Source organism: Delphinus delphis, chromosome 20, assembly GCF_949987515.2.
Source record: "Delphinus delphis chromosome 20, mDelDel1.2, whole genome shotgun sequence".
Lineage (NCBI taxonomy): Eukaryota > Metazoa > Chordata > Mammalia > Artiodactyla > Delphinidae > Delphinus > Delphinus delphis.
This window is the reverse complement of record NC_082702.1, coordinates 23,841,326-23,855,389: the sequence shown is the minus strand read 5'-3', so window position 1 is coordinate 23,855,389 and position 14,064 is coordinate 23,841,326.

The window sequence follows — 14,064 nt, the reverse complement described above, 5'->3', positions numbered from 1 at the left end:
GGGGGTGGGTAGGGAACTGGTGGTTTAAGCTGCACGGTCCTGGGGAGGCAAAGTGAAGTGAAGACTGGGGGCCCCAGTTTATAGGCCAGCAGACTAGCAGTGGTCTCCAACCTCCCCCCGGAGCTTCAGACCCTGGAGAAAATACAAGGTCCACACGGGCGAACATCATTGTCTGTTTGGATTGCTGTTAGATCCCAAGTGTCATGGACAATGCCTGGTATATAGCAGACTTTCCAAGATGACGTAGGAGTAAGAGGATGTGAGTTCATTTCTCCCAACAAACGCATCAAGAATACATCTACAAATGGAACAATTCTCACAGAGCACCTGCTGAACATGAGCAGAGGACCTCTGACACCTAAAAGGACAAGAAGGATTTCCATGTAACTGGGTAGGATGAAAGAAAGAAGAAGGGAAAAGGAAGGGGAGAGGAAGCAAGACAGGACCTGCACCCCTGGTGGTGGCTGAAGGTGAGGAAATGTCCCACATCTGGGAAAGACCCCTCACTGGTGGAGAGATCAGCTGGGACAAAAGGGGAGCCTTGGAGTCTGGGAGGAGAACCCAGCAACCAGTCTGTGGCAGACAGGACAAAGTGAGAACTACACAGCCCTGTGAGCCCCAGCCCTGCCCTGAGATCGGAGTCCACTGGTGCTCACAGGGACTGGGTGCTGGAATGTGGGGTTTGGAGAGCAGACCTGGGGAGGGGACTGCTGTTGGCTGTCAGGATACAGCCTGAGGGGATAGTAGTGTGGTGCTCTTCAACCCAGAATGCTCGTGGAGGAAGCCTGGACCACCACAGAAGCGAAGCACCAGGGTTGAGTAACTCACAAAGTGTGGGGCCGCCATTGCAGCCTCTCTCCTCATGTACCAGCCCCTGCCTCCATGGGCACTAGGGAGAGCTCCCACCAGAGCTGGTTCGTGCACCCCTGCCATCACCTCCTCCACCATGCCCCTGCCAGCTTGGGCTACATACTCACCCTAATTGCCACCTGCGTTACAATCCCTACCCTAGCACCCTCCCACCTGGGTGACCTGCTTGCCCTGATCACCTCCTCGGTGCCTTTCTACTGGATGGGCTCATGTGCTCCAGCAACCTCTGGAGCAGACTCTGGTGGAAAGAACACACCCAGAGGTGGGCATGAAACCACAGCTGAGCCCCAGGGGCCATGTGACTAAGGAAGAAGAACTGAAATCTCTCCTCGCAGCTGTGCAAACTGCAGAGTTACACCTACACTGATAGCTTCCCAAATTCAGTGCCTGTGAAACATCTAAAAGGAAAAGTGCTCCTGCAGCTGGGGCAGGTCTGGCTTTAGCAGCTGTGGGGTTTGTGGGCATGTTCACAAGAGGGTTGAGCCAAGCCAGAGTATGAGCTGCCTCCATAATTCCCACAGTGGGTTCAGGTACATGACCACTGCAGTCCTGGTACCTGACCTCAGTGGATCTGCACTGGTGGCCTAGTGAAAACAACGCCTGAGAGTCACCACCAGAGCCAATCGGCAGCATACCCACAGTTAAGGTGAGACCAAGAGCAGTGCCAACAATGGTGTACTTTGTGAGCCTGCACAACAGGTAAAAGGAGATGCAATAGAGCACATTCACAGGTGAACAGATCCAGAGGAGGAACACTTGGTGGCTTTTCTCCCAGTGGGAGTGCTCCAATCCCACCTACCTTGCACTGCAGACCACAAACACAGCTAAGAAACAGCTCTGGGGGCCTCTACTAGGGAGGAGACGCCACTCCTGACAGGGCAAGGACAACCACAGAGCAAAGGGCAGGCCCCACTCAATATCCAGGGCAGGCTCTTGTCACCACAACACCAATCAAAACCCTTATCAAGGGGATAATGGCACAAGCCTCTGGACCAACCTCACGCACCACGAGCAGACAGCAGAAGCAAGAGGAACTATGATCCTACAGCCTACATAAAGGAGACCACAAACACAGTCAGTGTGACAAAGAAGTATGTTACAGACGAAGGAGAAAGATAAAAACCTACAATAACAACTAAATGAAGAGGAGATAGGCAATCTACCTGAAAAAGAATTCAGAGTAATGATAGTAAAGATGACCTAAGATCTTGTAAAAGAATGGAGGCACGGATTGAGAAGATACAAGAAATGTTTAACAAAGGCCTAGAAGAACTAAAGAACAAACAAACAGAGATGAGGAATACATTAACTGAAGGGAAAAATGCACTAGAAGGAATCAATAGTGAATAACTGAGGCAGAAGAATGGATAATGTAAGGTCGGATCTTAACAAACGGCACTGCGAAACAAAGGAAAGCTTCAAGTGAGCTTTATTAGGGAGCGCTCCCGGGTGAGGTTCACTGGTCCGAGAGAAAGGGGCCAGAGAAGTCACGCCCAGTACTGGATGAGGGGGATTTTTATTGGGGTAAAAGCAGAAGGTGGCTTGCAAGGGGAGGGGGTGGTTTCCTATACAGGGTAATTCCTTATTTGGTGAGGAAACAGCAGAGCCAGGTGTTGGTTGGTCTGTTGTGGAGCGTAAGCCCATTTTCCCTTCCCGTCAGCCCCATTGTTTTCTGGGCAGGAAGTTAGAGTCTCTTGTTGATTCCCAGAACAGATGAGGTTGTTATGTCTTGATGCCTCTCCTACCTCATACTGGTCGATGTTTTCTCTTACCTCCCGGGCCTCCTTTCACCCGGGCCAACAGACCTTACAGATAAGTGACCTGGAAGACAGAATGGTGGAAATCTCTGTCACAGAACAGAATAAAGAATGAAAAGAAATGAGGACAGTCTCAGAGACCTCTGGCACCAACAGTTGAATTATAGGGGTCCCAGAAAAAGAAGAGAAAGAGAAAGGGCCTGAGAAAATATTTGAAGAGATTGTAGTCAAAAACTTCCCTAACATAGGAAGTTAAATAGTCACCCAAGTCCAGGAAGTGCAGAGAGTCCCATACAGGATAAACCCAAGGAAGAACATGCTAAGACACATATAATCGAACTAACAAAAATTAAATGTGAAGAAAAAATATTAAAATCAACAAGGAAAAAGCAACAAATAACTAACAAGGGAATCCCCATGAGGCCTTCAGCTGATTTTTCAGCAGAAACTCTGCAGGCCAGAATGGGATGACATGATATATTTAAAGTGATAGAAGGGAAAAATCTACAACCAAGAATACTCTACTCAGCAAGGCTCTCATTCAGATTCGATGGAGAAACCAAAAGCTTTATAGACAAACAAAAGCTAAAAGAATTTAGCACCACCAAACTAGCTTTATAACAAATGCTAAAGGAACTTCTCTAGTTGGGAAACACAAAGGAAGAGAACAAAAGAGGAGGGGAAGAAAAAAAGACCTACAAAAAAAAGCCCCAAACAATTAAGAAAATAGCAACAGGAACATACCTATTGATAATTACATTAAGTGTAAATGGATTAAATGTTCCAGCCAAAAGACATAGATTGGCTGAATGGATACAAAAACAAGACCCATATATAGGCTGTCTAAAGGAGACCTACTTCAGACCTAGGGACACACACAGACTGAAAGTGAGGGGATGGAAAAAGATATTCCATGCAAATGGAAATCAGAAGAAAGCTGGAGTAGCAACACTCAAATCAGACAAAATAGGCTTTAAAATCAAGAATATTACAGGAGACAAGGAAGGACACCACATAATGATCAAGGGATCAATCCAAGAACATATAACAATTGTAAATATCTATGCACCCAACATAGGAGCACCTCAGTATATAAGGCAAATGTTAACAGCTATAAAAGGGGAAATTGGCAGGAACACAATAATAGTGGTGGACTTTAATACCCCATTACACCAATAGATCATCCAGAGAGAAAATTAATAAGGAACTCAAGCCTTAAATGACACATTAGACCAGATATACTTAATTGATATTTAAAGGACAATTCATCCAAAAGTAGTAGAATACTCTTTCTTCTCAAGTGTACACAGAACATTCTGCAGGATAGATCACATCCTGGGTCATAAATAAACCCTCAGTAAATTTAAGAAAATTGAAATCACATCAAGCATCTTTTCCAACCAAAACGCTATGAGATCAGAAATCAATTACAGGAAAAATAAATTGTAAAAACACCCACACATGGAGGCTAAACAATATGATACTAAATAACCAATGGATCACTGAAGAAATCAAAGAGGAAATCAAAAAATACATAGAGACAAATGACAATGAAAACACAAACATCCAAAACCTATGGGAAGCAGCAAAAGCAGTCTTAAGAGGGAAGTTTATAGCAATACAATATTACCTGAAGAAAAATCTCAAATAAACAACCTAACTTTACACCTAAAGCAACTAGAGAAAGAAGAACAAACAAAACCCAAAGTTAGTAGAAGGAAAGAAATTATAAAAATCAGAGCAGAAATAAATGAAATAGAGATGAAGAAAACAATAGCAAAGATCAATGAGACTAAAATCTGGTTACTTGAGAATATAAACAAAATTAATAAATCTTTAGCCAGACTCATCAAAAAAAATATGGAGAGAGCTCAAATCAATAAAATTAGAAGTGAAAAAGGAGAAGTTACAATAGACACCACAGAAATACAAAGGATCATAAGAGACTACTACAAGCAACAATACACCAATAAAATGGACAACCTAGAAGAAATGGACAGATTCTTAGAAAGGTATAAACTTCTAAAACTGAACCAGGAAGAAATAGAAAATATGGACAGGCCAATCACGAGTACTGGAGTTGAAGCTGTAATTAAAAATCTTCCAGCAAACAAAAGTTCAGAACCAGATGGCTTCACAGATGAATTCTATCAAACATTTAGAGAAGAATTAACACCTATCCTTCTGAAATTATTCCAAAATATTGCAGAGGAAGGAACACCCCCAAGCTCATTCTACGAGGTCACCATCACCCTGATGTCAAAACCAGACAAAGTTACCACACACACAAAAAAAATTGCAGGCCAATAACATTGATGAACATAGACGCAAAAATCCTCAACAAAATACTGGCAAAGAGAATCCAGCAACACATTAAAAGGACCCGACACCATTCAAGTGGAATTTTTCCCAGGGATGCAAGGATTTTTCAATATCCACAGATTAATCAGTGTGATACACTACGTCAACAAACTGAAGTATAAAAACAACATGATCATCTCAATAGATGATGAAAAGGCTTCTGAAAAAATTCAACACCCATTTATGATAAAAACTCTCCAGAAAGTGGGTATAGATGGAACCTACCTCAACATAAAAAAGGCCATATATATGACAAACCCACAGCAAACATTTTTCTCAATGGTGAAAAACTGGAAACATTTCCTCTAAGATCCGATGTCCACTCTTGTCACTATTATTCAACATAGCTTTGGAAGTCCTAGCCATAGCAATCAGAAGAGAAAAAGAAATAAAAGGGATCCAAATTAGAAAAGAAGAAGTAAAACTGTCACTGTTTGCAGCTGACATGATACTATACATAGAAAACCTTAAGGATGTTACCAGAAAACTACTAGAGCTCATCAATGAATTGGTAAAGTTGCAGGATACAAAATTAATACACAGAAAGCTCTTGCATTCCTATACACTAACAATGAAAGAACAGAAAGAGAAATCAAGGAAAGAGTTTCATTTACCATCACATTAAAAAAATAAAATACCTAGGAGGCAAAAGATTTGTACTCAGAAAACTATAAGATATGAAAGAAATTTAAAATGACACAAACAGATGGAGAGATATACCATGTTCTTGGATTGGAAGAATCAATATTGTGAAAATGACTATACTACCCAAAGCAACCTACAGATCCAATGCAATCCCTATCAAATTACCAATGGCATTTTTCACAGAATTAGAACAAAAAATTTTTACAATTTGTATGGAAACACAAAAGACCATGAATAGCCAAAGCAATCTTGAGAAAGAAAAACAGAGTTGGAGGAATTAGACTCCCTGACTTCAGACTATACTACAAAGCTACAGTAATAAAGACAGTATGGTACTGGCACAAAAACAGAAATATAGATTGATGGAACAGGATAGAAAGTCCAGAGATTAAACCCATGCACCTATGGTCACCTAATCTATGGCAAAGGAGGCAAGAATATACAATGGAGAAAAGATAGTCTCTTCAATGTGTGGTGCTGGGAAAACTGGACAGCTACATGTAATGAAACTTAATTAAGTTTAATGATCTAATGAAACTAAAAACTTTTGCAAAGCAAAGGAAACCATAAACAAAATGAAAAGACAACCCTTAGAATGGGATAAAATATTTGCAGATGAAGCAAGCGACAAGGGATTAATCTCCAAAATATACAAACAGCTCATACAGTTCAATATCAAAAGAACAAAAAACCCAGTCAAAAAATGGGCAGAAGACCTAAATAGACATTTCTCCAAAGAAGACAGACAGATGGCAAAAAAGCACATGCTCAATGTCACCAATTATTAGAGAAATGCAAATCAAAACTACAATGAGGTATCACCTCACACTAGTCAGAATGGCCATCATCAAAAAATCTACAAACAATAAATACTGGAGAGGGTGTGGAGAAAAGGGAACCCTCTTGCACTGTTGGTGGGAATGTAAATTGATACAGCCACTATGGAGAACAGTACAGAAATTCCTTTAAAAACTAAAATTAGAACTACCATATGACCCAGCAAACCCACTCCTGGGCATATATTCAGAGAGCACTGTAGTTCGATAATTTACATATACCCCAATGAGGTCATTGTACCCCAATGTTCATTGCAGCACTATTTACAATAGCCAGGACATGGAAGCAACCTAAGTATCCATCGACAGGTGAATGGATAAGAAGATGTGGCACATATATATGATGCAATATTACTCAGCCATAAAAAAGAATGAAATAATGCCATTTGCAGCAAAATGGATGGACCTAGAGATTGTCATCCTGAGTGAAGTAAGTCAGATAGAGAAAGACAAATATCATATGATATCACTTACATGTAGAATCTAAAAAAAAAGTACAAATGAACTTATCTATAAAAGAGAAATAGAGTTACAGATTTAGAAAACAAACTTATGGTTTTCAGGGGGTAAGGGTGGGGGAGGGATAAATTGGGAGATTGGGATTGATATATACACACTACTATATATAAAATAGATAACTAATAAGGATCTACTATACAGCACAGGGAGCTCTACTCAATACTCTGTGATGGCCTATATGGGAAAAGAATCTAAGAAAGAGTAGATATATGTATGTGTATAACTGATTCACTTTGCTGAACACCTGAAACAAACATAACATTGTAAATCAACTATATTCCAATAAAGATTTAAAAATAAATTTAATATAAAAAATGGGCAAAAGAGCTGAACAAACACCTCAACAAAGAAGATATGCAGATAGTAAATAAGCATATTAAAAGATGCTCCACATTATATGTCATTAGGAAAATGCAAGTTAAAACAATGAAAATTCCACTACACAACTATTAGAATAGCCAAAATCCAGAACACTGACAATGCCAAATGCTGGTAAGGATGTGGAACAACAGGAACTCTCATTCATTACTGGTGGGAATGCAAAATGGTACAGCCAATTTGGTGGACAGTTTGAAAGTTTCTTACATCACTAAACATACTCTTACCATATGATATTGCAATCAAGCTCCTTGGTACTTACTCAAATGCCTATAAAACTTATGTCCACACAACACCTTGCACAAGGATTTTTATAGCAGTTTTATTCATAATTTCCAAAACTTGGAAGCAGCTAAGATTTCCTTCAGTAGGTAAGTGGAAAAATAAATTGTGGTACTTTCAGACAATTGAATATTATTCAATTCTAAAAAAAAATGTGCTATCAAGCCATGAAAAGAATGGCTTTTCATGAAGGAATCTTAAATGCATATTACTAAGTGAAAGAAGCCAATTTGAAAAGGCTACATACTGAATGATTCCAATTATATGACCTTCTGAAAAAGTCAAAACTATGAAGACAGTAAAAAGATCAGTACTGGGGGATGGGGGTTAGATGAAAAAGCAGAGCAATGAGGATTTTTAGTGCAGTGAAATCATTCTGGATGATACTATAATGGTGGATACATGACACATATTTATCAAACCCAAGAATGTAGAACATCGAAAATGAACCCTAATGTAAACTATGGTCTTTGGGTGATAATGTATCAGTGCAGGTTCATCACTAGTAACAAATATACTATTTTGTTGTAAGATTTTAATTCTGGGGGAGGCTGTGCATATGTGGGGGCAGGCTATATATGAGAAATCTATGTATCTTTCACTTAATTTCGCTCTGAATCTAAAACTACTCTAAAAAATAAAATCTATTTTAAAAAAGAAATTTTATTCTATATGATTTTTTTAACACCTTTATTGAGTACAATTGCGTTACAATGTGTGTTAGCTTCTGATTTATAACAAAGTGAATCACTTTTACATATACATATGTTCCCATATCTCTTCCCTCTTGCGTCTCCATCCCTCCCACCCACCCTATCCCACCCCTCTAGGTGGTCACAACACACCGAGCTGATCTCCCTGTGCTATGTGGCTGCTTCCCACTAGCAATCTATTTTACATTTGGTAGTGTATATATGTCCATGCCACTCTCTCACTTCGTCCCAGCTTACCCTTTTCCCTCCCCATGTCCTCAAGTGCATTCTCTACATCTGTGTCTTTATTCCTGTTCTGCCTCTATGTTCTTCAGAACATATTTTTTTTTAGATTCCATATATATGTGTTAGCATACAGTATTTGTGTTCCTCTTTCAGACTTACTTCACTCTGTATGACAGACTCTAGGTCCATCCACCTCACTACAAATAACTCAATTTTCTTTCATTTTATGGCTGAGTAATATTCCATTGTATATATGTGCCACATCTTCTTTATCCATTCATCTGTCAATGGCCACAGTTGGTAGAAACATCCACAGGCACAAGTCCTATATATATATTTTTAACATCTTTATTGAAGTATAATTGCTTTACACTGGTGTGTCAGTTTCTGCTATATAACAAAGTGAATCACTTATACATATATATATGTCCCCATATCTCTTCCCTCTTGCATCTTCCTCCCTCCCACCCTCCCTATCCCACCTCTCTAGGTGGTCACAAAGTACCGAACTGATCTCCTTGTGCTATGGGGCTGCTTCCCACTAGCTATCTATTTTACGTTTGGTAGTTTATATATGTCCATACCATTCTCTCACTTTGTCCCACCTTACTCTTCCCCTTTCCCGTATCCTCAAGTCCATTCTCTAGTAGGTTTGCACCTTTATTCCCATCTTGCCCCTAGGTTCTTCTGACCATTTTCTTTTTCTTTTTTCCTTTTTTCTTTTTTTAGATTCCATGTATATGTGTTAGCATACAGTATTTGTTTTTCTCTTTCTGACTTACTTCACTCTATATGACAGACTCTAGGTCCATCCACCTCACTACAAATAACTCAGTTTCGTTCCTTTTTATGGCTGAGTAATATTTCATCGTATATATGTACCACATCTTCTTTATCCATTCATCTGTTGATGGACACTTATGTTGCTTCCATGTCCTGGCTATTGTAAATAGAGCCACAATGAATATTTTGGTACATGACTCTTTGGATTATGGTTTTGTCAGGGTATATGCCCAGGGGTGGGATTGCTGGGTCGTATGGTAGTTCTATTTTTAGTTTTTTAAGGAATTTCCATACTGTTCTCCATAGTGGCTGTATCAATTTACATTCCCACCAACAGTGCAAGAGTGTTCCCTTTTCTCCACATCCTCTCCAGCATTTATTGTTTGTAGATTTTTTGAAGATGGCTATTCCGACTGGTGTGAGATGATATCTCATTGCAGTTTTGATTTGCATTTCTCTAATGATTAATAATCTTGAGCATTCTTTCATGTGTTTGTTGGCAATCTGTATATCTTCTTTGGAGAAATGTCTATTTAGGTCTTCTGCTCATTTTTGGATTGGGTTGTGGTTTGTTTTGTTTTGTTTTTTTGTGTTTTCTTTTAGTATTAGTTGTTTTTTTGTTTTTTTGGTTTTTTATACTGCAGGTTCTTATTAGTCATCAATGCTACACACATCACTGTATATATGTCAATCCCAATCGCCCAATTCAGCACACCACCATCCCCACCCCACCGCAGCTTTCCCCACTTGGTATCCATACGTTTGTTCTCTACATCTGTGTCTCAACTTCTGCCCTGCAAACCAGTTCATCTGTATCATTTTTCTAGGTTCCACATACATGCATTAATATATGATATTTGTTTTTCTCTTTCTGACTTACTTCACTCTGTATGACAGTCTCTAAAGTCCATCCACGTCTCAACAAATGACTCAATTTCATTCCTTTTTATGGCTGAGTAATATTCCATTGTATACATGTACCACATCTTCTTTATCCATTTGTCTGTCGATGGGCATTTAGGTTGCTTCCATGACCAGGCAATTGTAAATAGTGCTGCAATTAACACTGGGGTGCATGTGTCTTTTTGAATTATGGTTTTCTCTGCATATACGCCCAGTAGTGGGATTGCTGGATCATATGGTAATTCTAGTTTTAGTTTTTTAAGGAACCTCCATACTGTTCTCCATAGAGGCTGTATCAATTTACATTCCCACCAACAGTGCAAGAGGGTTGCCTTTTCTCCACACCCTCTCCAGCATTTGTTGTTTGTAGATTTTCTGATCATGCCCATTCTAACTGGTGTGAGGTGATACCTCATTGTAGTTTTGATTTGCATTTCTCTAATAATTAGTGATGTTGAGCAGCTTTTCATGTGCTTCTTGGCCATCTGTATGTCTTCTTTGGAGATAATATCTATTTAGGTCTTCAGCCCATTTTTGGATAGGGTTGTTTGTTTCTTTAATATTGAGCTGCATGGGCTGTTTATATATTTTGGATATTAATCCTTTGTCCATTGATTCGTTTGCAAATATTTTCTCCCATTCTGAGGGTTGTCTTTTCGTCTTGTTTATGGTTTCCTTTGCTGTGCAAATGCTTTGAAGTTTCATTAGGTGCCATTTGTTTATTTTTGTTTTTATTTCCATTACTCTAGGAGGTGGATCAAAAAACAACTTGCTGTGGTTTATGTAAAAGAGTGTTCTTCCTATGTTTTCCTCTAAGACTTCTATACTGTCCAGTCTTACATTTAGGTCTCGAATCCATTTTGAGTTTAGTTTTGTGTATGGTGTTAGAGAGTGTTCTAATTTCATTCTTTTACATGTAGCTGTCCAGTTTTCCCAGCATCACTTATTGAAGAGACTGTTTTTTCTCCATTGTATATCTTTGCCTCCTTTGTCATAGATTAGTTAACAATAGGTGTGTGGGTTTATCTCTGGGCTTTCTATCTTGTTCTATTGATCTATGTTGCTGTTTTTGTGCCAGTACCATGTTGTACTGATTACTGTAGCATTGTAGTATAGTCTGAAGTCAGGGATTCTGATTCCTCCAGCTCTGTTTTTTTCCCCTGCAGACTGATTTGGCTATTCGGGGTCTTTTGTGTCTCTACACAAATTTTAAGATGATTTGTTCTAGTCCTGTAAAAAAATGCCATTGGTAATTTGATAGGTATTGCATTAAATCTGTAGACTGCTTTGTGTAGTAGAGTCATTTTCACAATGTTGATTCTTCCAATCCAAGAACATGGTATATCTCTCCATCTGTTGGTATCATCTTTAATTTCTTTCATCATTGTCCTATACTTTTCTGCATACAGATCTTTTGTCTCCCTAGGTAGGTTTATCCCAAGGTATTTTATTCTTTTTATGGCAATGGTAAATGGGCGTGTTTCCATAATTTCTCTTTCAGATTTTTCATCATTAGTGTATAGCAATACAAGAGATTTCTGTGCATTAATTTTGTATCCTACAACTTTACCAAATTCACTGATAAGTTCTAGTAGTTTTCTGGTGGCATCTTTAGGATTCTCTATGTATAGTATCATGTCATCTGCAAACAGTGACAGTTTTCCTTCTTCTTTTCCAATTTGTATTCCTTTTATTTCTTTTTCTTCTCTGATAGCCAAGCCTAGGATTTCCAAAACTATGTTGACTAATAGTGGTGATAGTGGACATCCTTGTCTCGTTCCTGATCTTAGAGGAAATGCTTTCAGTTTTTCACCATTGAGAATGATGTTTGCTGTAGGTTTGTCGTATATGGCTTTTATTATTTTGAGGTAGGTTCCCTCTATGCCTACTTTCTAGAGAGTTTTTATAATAAATTGGTGTTGAATTTTGTCAAAAGCTTTTTCTGCATCTATTGAGATGATCATATGGTTTTTATTCTTCAATTTGTTAATATGGTGTATCACATTGATTGATTTGCGTATATTGAAGAATCCTTGAATCCCTCAGATAAATCCCACTTGATCATGGTGTATGATCCTTTGAATGTGTTGTTGGATTCTGTTTGCTAGTATTTTGTTGAGGATTTTTGCATCTATATTCATGAGTGACATTGGTCTATAATTTTCTTTTTTTGTAGTATCTTTGTCTGGTTTTGGTATCAGGGTGATGGGGGTATCATAGAATGAATTTGGGAGTGTTCCTTCCACTGCAAGTTTTTGGAAGAGTTTGAGAAGGATGGGTGTTAGCTCTTCTCTAAATGTTTGATAGAATTCACCTGTGAAGCCATGTGGTCCTGGACTTTTGTTTGTTGGAAGATTTTTAATCACAGTTTCAATTTCATTACTTGTGATTGGTCTGTTCATATTTTCTGTTTCTTCCTGGTTCAGACTTGGAAGCTTATACCTTTCTAAGAATTTGTCCATTTCTTCCACGTTGTCCATTTTATTGGCATAGAGTTGCTTGTAGTAGTCTCTTAGGATGCTTTGTATTTCTGCCGTGTCTGTTGTAACTTCTCCTTTTTCATTTCTAATTTTATTGATTTGAGTCCTGACCCTCTTTTTCTTGATGAATCTGGCTAATGGTTTATCAATTTTGTTTATCTTCTCAAAGAACCAGCTTTTAGTTTTATTGATCTTTGCTATTGTTTTCTTTGTTTCTATTTCATTTATATCTGCTCTGATCTTTATGATTTCTTTCCTTCTGTTAACTTTGGGTTTTGTTTGTTCTTCTTTCTCTAGTTCCTTTAGGTGTAAGGTTAGATTGTTTACTTGAGATTTTTCTTGTTTCTTGAGGTAGGATTGTATTGCTATGAACTTCTCTCTTACAACTGCTTTTGCTGCATCCCATAGGTTTTGGATTGTCGTGTTTTCATTGTCATTTGTCTCTAGGTATTTTTTGATTTCCTCTGTGATTTCTTCAGTGATCTCCTGGTTGTTTAGTAACGTGTTGTTTAGCCTCCATGTGTTTCTCTTTTTTACGTTTTTTTCTCTGTAATTCATATCTAATCTCATAGTGTTGTGGTCAGAAAAGATGCTTGATATGATTTCAATTTTCTTAAATTTACTGAGGCTTGATTTGTGACCCAAGATGTGATCTATCCTGGAGGATGTTCCATGTGCACTTGAGAGGAAAGTGTAATCTGCTGTTTTTGGATGGAATGTCCTATAAATATCAATTAAATCTATCTGGTCTACTGTGTCATTTAAAGCTTCTGTTTCCTTATTTATTTTCATTTTGGACGACCTGTCTGTTGGTGTAAGTGAGGTGTTAAAGTCCCCCACAATTATGGTGTTACTGTCTATTTCCTTTTTTATAGCTGTTAGCAGTTGCCTTATGTATTGAGGTGGTCCTATGTTGGGTTCATATATATTTATAATTGTTATATCTTCTTCTTGGACTGATCCCTTGAACATTATGTACTGTCCTTCCTTGTCTCTTGTAACATTCCTTATTTTAAAGTCTATTTTATCTGATATGAGTATAGCTACTCCAGCTTTCTTTTGATTTCCATTTGCATGGAATACCTTTTCCATCCCCTCACTTTCAGTCTGTATGTGTCCCTAGGTCTGAAGTGGGTCTCTTGTAGACAGCCTATAGATGGGTCTTGTTTTTGTATCCATTCAGCAAGCCTGTGTCTTTTGGTTGGAGCATTTAATCCATTCACGTTTAAGGTAATTATCGATATGTATGTTCTTATGACCATTTTCTTAATTGTTTTGGGTTTCTATTTGTAGATCCTTTTCTTCTCTTGTG